We start from the raw sequence: 9,727 nt of genomic DNA, 5'->3' as shown, positions 1-9,727 counted from the left end.
TTGGGAACAGCCTGTTCATCTGCATTATCCTCACAACGCGCAGCCTCCATGAACCCATGTACCTCTTCCTCCGGCATGTTGGCCGGGGCAGACGTGGTCCTCTCCATGTGCACAGTACATCAGGCCTTGGCCATCTTCTGGTTCTGTGCCGAGGAGATCTCCCTGGGTCGCTGCATCTCTCATCTCTTCTTCATCCATACCACCTTCATCTCTGAGTCAGGCATCTTGCTGGTGATGGCGTTTGACCGCTACATTGCCATATGCTACTCGCTGAGATACACCACAATCTTTACTCGGGCACTGATTGGGAATATCGGAATATCTATCTTTCTGAGAAGTTATGCTACCATTTTCCTCATAATATTTCTTCTGAAAAGATTGGCTTTCTGCCAGAATAGCATCTTCCCAAACCCAGCGCATAAGCATATTGTGTTGGCCCATGCTTCCTGTAATGACATATGAGTACACCTCTGGTATGGAGTTTTTGTCTTAATGTCAACCTTGGTCATAGATATTATATTAATTTTTATTTCTTATGTGTTAATTCTCCACGCTGTCTTCTGTCTCAATACTTGGGGCTCCCTTGTCTGTGTCATTGTCCTCTTTTATGGACCTGGGATCTTTACAACCCTTACTCAGCAGTTTGGTCGCCACCTTTGCACTCCACATTCATGTCCTGCTGGCCAGTATCTGCATTCTGGCTCCTCTTATCCTGAATCCCATCATTTATGGGATAAAGGCCAAAGAGTTCCATGACTAGGTAGTTCGTGTGTTGTTTACGAGGCAGAAATTACATTGATGTGGAAGCTGGCATTCCTTTTCATTAGAAAGTCTCTCCATGGATGAGCTTTAGCACCAGTTTAGGGCTGCAGCTAAGATGCTAGTCCAATGACTCCAGGTGTTGCTGTTTCTAGTGAAATGCATCAGTGTGATTTTTGTACATGTTTCTTCCAAGGTCTCTAATATGTCATTAAATATCAGTGTCTTTGGGGCTTGGTTAACTTTCTCCCCATAGAATTGAGAAGTAGATCAGGGCACTTCTCTGTGTCTCATTCACTTACCTCTCTAACCGTAGGCTGGAGAATTACATGAGATGAATCTTTGAAAGTGATTTTCTACTGGTGGTGCTTAACTATTCTTTTCATCCTTGTGACTTATTTATTTTATAACTAGAAGTTTGAACATCTTAATCTCCTTCACCTAGTTTCTCCCATTCCCAGACCCCTCCTCCAGTTTGCTTACTGTATTGATGAATGTGTTGCTGTTTGCTAGTAATCCCTGTGAGTTCTCACCACTCTGTGGCTCTAAGCACTTTTCATATTTTATTTTCCTCTACCAGGTGTCTGCTCTTGCTCCTGCTGGTAATAGCCCATCCTTGTATAGTCCTAGTTGTATCACACCTTTGATTAGCTATTTGTGTATCTCCATATCCCTTCAGGTAAATATGTTTGGCAAGGAAAGCACTTCTGTGCATTCTCTACATTAGTTGTTGCACCCACAGCAGTTTGTAGCACATTTTAGGACTCGTTAGATATTTGTTGAATGAATAAGTAACGAGAAGATGGGTGAATGAACTGTATGAAAGTAGTTGCTGGCCAAAACTCTTAAGAATCTGGGTACCCTGATTCCCTAGTGATTTCCACGTAGTCAAATCATTGATCTTTTCCTTTGTTCTTTTGTATTTCACATCAGTTTTCCTCACTTTAAGGTAAGTCTATTACTCACTATATGTTATTTCATTTGTTTTGGAGTATAAGTTTTATATTTAATATATTAATAGCATCTGTTCATTTAAGAAAAGTTAGGAGAAACATTGTAATCATCACAATAATCATACCCAGACACATAATCATTAATATTTGGAAAATATTTTGTTCTTTATGAATATTCTCATGCATTGATCTTTTGTATAATGATTTCTGTCTTACATTAAAATTTTTTTATGTTTTTATTTATTTTTGAGACAGAGAGAGACAGAGCATGAGAGGGGGAGGGTCAGAGAGAGAAGGAGACACAAAACCAGAAGCAGGCTCCAGGCTCTGAGCTTACTGTCAGCACAGAGCCTGACGTGGGGCTCAAACCCACAAATGTGAGATCTGACCTGAGCCGAAGTCAGAGGCTTAGCCGACTGAGCCACCCAGGCACCCCTGTCTTATATTTTTATTGTTACATCACCAGAGTTTTTTTGGCATGGAAAATATTTTTCATATATTAAACCTAATTTAATATTGCAATGATATATATTTTTTAGCAAATTCTATATTTCAAAATATCAATGTCTTTCTTTAGTTGATGTGTAATTTATATATGGTGTTATGTTAGTTTCAGGTGTACAATGTAATGATTCAACATTCTGTACATTACTCAGTGCTCATGATATATATATATATATATATATATATATGTGTATATATATATATATAATAGTTTATTGTCAAATTGGTTTCCATTTAACACCCAGTGCTTCTCCCCACAATTTCCCCCCTTCCATGACCATCATCTCCTTCACACTCCCCTTCCTCCTTCAGCCCTCGGTTCGTTTTCAGTATTTAATAGTTTCTCATGGTTTGTGTCCCTCTCTCTCCACAACTCTCTTTCCCCCTTCCCTCCCTCTGGTCCTCTGTTAGGTTTCTCCTGTTAGACCTATGAGTGCAAATGGTATTTGTCCTTTTCTGCCTGACTTATTTCGCTTAGCATGACACCCTCCAGGTCCATCCACTTTGCTAAAAATGGCCACATTTCATTCTTTCTTATTGCCATGTAATACTCCATTGTATATATATATACCACATCTTCTTGAGCCACTCATCAGGTGATGGACATTTAGGCCCTTTCCATGATTTGGCTATTATAGAAAGTGCCGCTAGGAACATTGGGGTACATGTGCTCCTATGCATCAGCACTTCTGTATCTTTTGGATAAATCCCTAGCAGTGCTCTTGCTGGGTCATAGGGGAGTTCTATCAATAGTTTTTTGAGGAACCTCCACACTGTTTTCCAGAGCGGCTACACCAGTTTACATTCCCACCAACAGTGTAGGAGGGTGCCTGTTTCTCCACACCCTCGCCAACATCTATAGTCTCTTGATTTGTTCATTTTAGCCACTCTGAGTGGTGTGAGGTGGTATCTCAGTGTGGTTTTGATTTGTGTTTCACTGATGATGAGTGACGCTGAACATCGTTTCTTGTGCCTGTTGGCCATCTGGGTGTCCTCTTTGGAGAAGTGTCTGTTCAGGTCTTCTGCCCATTTCTTCACTGGATTATTTGTTTTTAGGTATGGAGTTTGGTGAGTTCCTTGTAGATTTTGGATACTAGCCCTTTATCTGATATGCCATTTGCCACTATTTTTTCCCATTCTCTTAGTTGCCTATTAGTTTTTTGATTGTTTCCTTTGCATTGTGGAAGCTTTTTATCTTGATGAGTTCCCAATAGTTCATATTTGTTCCTGATTCCCTTGCCTGTGGGGATGTGTGGAGTAGGAAATTGCTGCGATTGAGGTTGAGGAGTCTGTTTCCTGCTTTCTACTCTAGGGTTTTTATGGTTTCCTGTCTCACATTCAGGTCCTTTATCCATTTTGAGTTTATTTTTTGTAAATGGTGTCAGAAAGTGGTCTAATTTCATTCTTCTACATGTTGCTGTCCAGCTCTCCAACACCACCTGTTGAAGACGCTGTCTTTCTTTCCATTGGATACTCTTTCCTGTTTTTTCAAAGATTCATTGGCCATACACCTTTGGGTCCAGTTCTGGGCTCTCTCTTCTATTCCATTGGTCCATGTGTTTGGTTTTGTGTCAATACCATACTGTCTTGATGATGACAGCTTTGTAGTAGCGGTTAAAGTCTGGGATTGTGATGCCTCCCGTTTTGGTTTTCTTCCTCAATATTACTTTGGCTATTTGGGGTCTTTTGTGGTTCCATACGAATTTTAAGATAGTTTGTTCTAGCTTTGAGAAGAATGCTGGTGCAACTTTGATGGAGATTGCATTGAATGTGTAGATTGCTTTGGGTAATAATGACATTTTCACAATGTTTATTCTTCCAATCCATGAGCACAGAATGTTTTTACATTTCTTTGTGTCTTCTCTAATTTCCTTCATAAGTCTTCTATAGTTTTCAGCATACAGATATTTTACATCTTTGGTTAGGTTTATTCCTAGGTATTTTATGATTTTTCATGCAATTGTGAGTGGGATCTGTTTCTTGATTTCTCTTTCTGTTGCTTTATTTTTGGTGTATAAGAATGCAACCAATTTCTGTACATTGATTTTGTGCCCTGCAACTTTACTGAATTCATTGATGAGTTCTAGAAGGCTTCTGGTGGAGTCGATTGGGTTTTCCATGTAGAGTATCATGTCTTCTGTGAAAAGTGAAAGTTTGACTTCTTTGCCGATTCTGATGCCTTTTATTTCCTTTTGTTGTATGATTGCTGATGCTAGGAATTCCAGCACTATGTTAAACAACAGAGGTGAGAGTGGACACCCCTGTCGTGTCCCTGATTTCAGGGGGAAGACTCTCAGTTTTTCTCCATTGAGGATAACATTGGCTGGTAGAATTAAACAAGATAGAATCCACAAAAACAAACAGATCAATGAAGCCAAGAGTTGGTTTTTTGAAAAAATAAACAAAATTGATAAACTTCTAGCTATTCTCCTCAGAAGGAAAAAAGAGAACACTCGAATAGACCAAATCATGAAGGAAAATTGATCTATTACAACAGACCCCTTGGAAATACAAGCAATCATCAGAGATTACTATGAAAAATTATATGCCAACAAGCTGCACAATCTAAAAAGAAATGAACAAATTCCTAAATGCACATGCACTACCAAAATTCAAATGGGAAGAGATAGAAAATCTGAACAGACCCTTAACCAGTGAAGAAGTTGAATCAGTTATCAAAAATCTCCCAACAAATAAAAGCCCAGGGCTGGATAGATTTCCAGGGTAATTCTACCAGACATTTAAAGAAGAGTTAACACTGATCCTTCTCAAGATATTCCAAAATAAAAAAGAAATGGAAGGAAGACTTCCATACTCATTCTATGAAGCAAATATCACTTTGATTCCTAAGCCAGGCAGAGACCCAACAAAAAAAGAGAACTATAGGCCAATATCCTTTATGAATACAGATGCAAAAATACTCAACAAGATACTAGCAAATCGAATTCAACAACATATAAAAAGAATTATCCATCATGATCAAGTGGGATTTATTCCTGGGTTACAAGTCTGGTTCAATATTTGCAAATCCATCAGTGTGATACATCACATTAACAAAAGAAAAGATAAAAACCATATTATTCTGGCAATAGATGTAGAAAAAGCATTTGACAAAAACACAACATCCCTTCTTAATAAAAAGCCTTGAGAAAGTCAGGCTAGAAGGAACTTACTTAAACATCATAAAGCCATTTATAAAAAGCCCACAGCCAATGTTTTTTTTTTTTACTTTTATTATTTTTAATTAATTTATTCTGTTGTTTTAAAGTAGTTTATTGTGAAATTAGTTTCCATACAACACCCAGTGCTCTTCCCCACAAGTGCCATCCTCCATCACCACCACCTCTTTCCACCCCCCTTCAACCCTCAGTTGGTTTTCAGTAGTCAATAGTCTCAAGTTTTGCGTCCCTCTCTCCCCAACTCTTTTTCCCTCTTACCCTTCCCCTGGTCCTCCATTAGATTTCTCCTGTTCTCCTGTTAGACTATGAGTGCAAACATATGATATCTGTTCTTCTCTGCCTGACTTATTTCGCTTAGCATGAATCCCTCGAGGTCCATCCACTTTCCTACAAATGGCCAGATTTCATTCTTTCTCACTGCCATGTAATATTCCATTATATATATATGTATATATATATATAAAATTATTCCATTTTATATATACCACATCTTGATCCACTCATCAGATAATGGACATTTAGGCTCTTTCCATGTTTTGGCTATGTTGACAGTGCTGCTATGAACATTGGGGTACATGTGCTCCTATGCATCAGCACTTCTGTATCCCTTGGGTAAATCCCTAGCAGTGCTATTGCTGGGTCATAAGGGAGTTCTACGGATAGTTTTTTGAGGAACCTCCACACTGTTTTCCAGAGCAGCTGCACCAGTTTACATTCCCACCAACTGTGTAGGAGGGTGCCTGTTTCTTCACATCTTCACCAGCATCTATAGACTCTTGATTTGTTCATTTTAGCCACTCTGAATGGTGTGAGGTGGTATCTCAGTGTGGTATTGATTTGTGTTTCCCTGATGATGAGTGATGTTGAGCATCATTTCATGTGCCTATAGGCCATCTGGATGTCCTCTTTGGAGAAGTGTCTGTTTATGTCTTCTGCTCATTTCTTCACTGGGTTATTTGTTTTTTGGGTTTGGAGTTTGGTGAGTTCCTTGTAGATTTTGGATACTAGCCCTTTATCTGATATGTCATTTGCCACTATCTTTTCCCATTCTGTCGGGTGCCTAGTTTTCTTGATTGTTTTTTTTCTTGAGGTAGCCTCAGGCATCCATGAGACTGCTGTCAATATGGGATCTGTGCGCATACCTCTATTCTTGGAGATAAGAAATTTGTGGCTTTTAAATCTTCTCAGTTTGCTAATTGCTGGCAGACGGCGGTAATGGTGTTGGGGGACAGAAGAGAGTAAAAACAAAAAACAATCTTGAAAGTGCAGAAATAAATTAAAGAACTGCTGACTCAAATCTGTTGCAAAATACCCGTCAATAAGAAGCTAAGGTAAAGATGTATTTAAACAAAAGAGCACTGAGAAATTTGTTGTCAGGAAACCGTAACGTGAGGAATGATAAAAAAAAAAGTCTTCAGGCTGAAAGGAAATGATATCAATGATACTAGATGGAAATTTGTTTCCAGAGGAAGAAGTCAAGTGTATCAGAAATTGTAAATATTGGGGCGACTGGGTGGCTCAGTTGGTTGAGGGTCCCGCTTTGACTCAGTTCATGATCTCACTATTTGTGGGTTCAAGCTCCTCACTGGGCTCTGTGCTGACAGGTAGCTCAGAACCTGGAGGCTGCTTCCAGTTCTGTTGTCACCCACTCTCTCTGAACCTTCCTTTCTCACACCGTATCTCTCTGTTTCTCAAAAATAAATTAGGAACACACACACAAAAAGAAATTGTAAATATTGGTTTAAAGATAAAAATAAATTCTCGTCTTCATTTTTCTACATACATGTGACTACTTAGAGTAATACACTTCATGTTGTCCTGTGAGGGTTTATAATGTATAAATAGATATAAAACATATGATAGCCATGACAGAGGCAGGGGGCGATGAAGAAATGTGGCTGCAGAGATTTTCATTTTTTTTCTTTTCATGAAGCTGTACAATGTGAAGAAAGCATTTGGCAAAATTCACCATCCTCTCAGAATAAACACTCAGCCAGTAGGACTAGAAGGGAATTTCCTTAACCTGATGAGTAGCATCTGTGTAAAATCAACCAGCAACATTATATCTACATGTGAAATTCACCCCTTTTCTCTGAAATCAGTCAGGGTTGGGGAGCCACAGTGGTGTGATCTCATTGTAGGGTCAGAGAGGGTGTTGCTGAGAAGCTAGATAGCTGTCTGTGCTCCCTGAGGTGACCGTTGTCCCTGAGGGTCTCAGGCAACTGCATAAACTCTCAGCTCCGTGGTTGCCATCACTCAGAAAGTCCTGTGGTGACTAATCTGCTTTTAGCCTTTGAGAACTCCATTTGAAGCTCGTGAGTGAAATTTTATTGTGGCGGGGTGAAATTTCAGGGGGAAGACCTGCTTCTGACTAGATGTGATGGGGCCTAAAATAAAAGGTTAAAAATATCAGGACCTTTTTTTTTTCTTTAGTGACATAGACCCAGTAGGAAAGAGTAGAGCAGTTGTGTGCTGGGGCCATTTATACACATTCACAAAATACAAAATTTGTGTGATTGTGTATTTCTTTCAGAATCCATTTTCAGTGACATTATCTTAGTATATTGAAATGGGCCATAGTTAGGAGTATGTACATCATAGAAATTGGCAAACACTCTAGCTAGGCTTTGTTTTTAAATATTTGTGTATGTATATGTATATGTATATGTATTTACTGATGAGCCAGTTTACCAGCACACCACAGGACCAGAGTCACACTATGGAAAGTCCCAGTAGAATGGAAAATGCTATCATGGAGGGGAGAATGAGGCAATTCTGGGTTTGAAGGGCTCTTTACTGTGCCAAACAGCCCTGACTTCTTACAGATAAGGTTCTATGTAGGCCTCAGATCTTGACTACTATAAACATTTAAGGTATTTTTAGGGCTTAGTGACGACTTCACACCCATGCAGTATTTGCCACTGGGTTGTTTTGTTCACGTTTTGAGGACTTATGCTGTGTTTGGGGTGCTAGGTTTTGGACAGTGAAAAGACATTACCCAGACCACAGACTGTTCACAAGCCATTGTGGAATCTTTGGCAGGAATCAGATTTGCTCCTATCCCCAAGATAGGTTCACTGATATTAGATCGTCATTGGAAGCAGGGAAAGGAGTGACTTGAGAGATATGTCATGCAGGTGGTGAGAAGTGCCCTGAGTAGGAGTAACTCTCTCTGTAGAATAAAACAGGATTATTATTCAAAAAACCTTGACAAATACAGAAAGTGTCCCTTCTCTTATGTTATTGTATTCATTTTATTTTGTACAACTAAGGTAGTAACTTGATTTTCTTCGCTTATATAAATATCTATCTTGTTTTATGATTAGGCTCTTGTTTACAGTAAAACTATGTCTCTCCACTCTGCTGTATAACACAGCTTCTGGCATCTCTGAATTGACTGGGATCAGGAAGCTGCCAAAAGTGCACAGGACCACTCTGTTTTCTGTGTCAGTTGGCCATCTGAATGTCTTCTCTGGAGAAGTGTATATTCATGTGTTTTGTTAGATATTAGATGTGTTTTGTTCTGGGTTTTGAAAGGAGCTTGATAGTTTAGAGAAAAAAGGGGAAAAGAAAAGAAAAAAGAGGAGAATGTTCAAACATGTTATAAATGAATGCAGTGAAATAGAATAAAATGAAATGGTGTAGGTAAAATAGAATTTGAAAAATTTGCAAAAAAGTAAAAAAAATATAGAAAAATTAAATAAGAGTGTTTTTAATACAAATTGAAAATAAAGGAGAAAACACTTAAAAGAGAAAACATTTGGAAATTTGAAAAAATGAATATACAATGAAATAGAATAAAATTAAATGATGCAGATAAGTTAGAATTTGAAAAATATACAAAAAAGAAGAGTGGAAAAAATTTAAAGAAAAATAGTTTAATAAAAATTGAAAATAAAAATAATTTTTTCTTTCTGTATTCATGAAAAAGAAATGGAAAAGAAAAAGGAAAATCGAATAGATGGACCAGAGAACAGACTGAAATATGAATGAAATTAGATCGTTTTTCCCTAGAAGTCAAACTATGAGGCACTTTATTGTCTGTTAACTAAGCAGCTGGAGAGACTTGTGATGTTGCTGAAGAGCGAGGTTGGCCTGGTTGGATGGGGTTTGGTGTAATGGCTCCATTCTCCACTACATGGCGCTGCTTAGCTTCCTGTGGTGTATTGTGGTGCTTGTAGGTATGTACGCACATGCGCAGCAGGGTTGAAATGGGCGTCACCCAGCTACCCAGTATAGTGTCTGAACTCTGTTCTCCCAGATCAGCAATCACTCACCTGTCCTTTGTCTCCAGCTTCTGTCACTCCTTACTTATACACTGTCCGTGACCAA

At 38.7% G+C, this 9,727-nt stretch overlaps 1 pseudogene; it reads left to right on the top strand.

Moving 5' to 3' along the window:
• Positions 1–9,727, top strand: part of LOC115272598 — a 25,698-nt pseudogene that overhangs the window by 1,073 nt on the left and 14,898 nt on the right.

The sequence above is a fragment of the Suricata suricatta genome, chromosome 11 (genome assembly GCF_006229205.1).
Source record: "Suricata suricatta isolate VVHF042 chromosome 11, meerkat_22Aug2017_6uvM2_HiC, whole genome shotgun sequence".
Taxonomy (NCBI): domain Eukaryota; kingdom Metazoa; phylum Chordata; class Mammalia; order Carnivora; family Herpestidae; genus Suricata; species Suricata suricatta.
The sequence above is the reverse complement of the archived record's forward strand: the minus strand, read 5'-3'. Positions and strand labels throughout refer to the sequence as shown.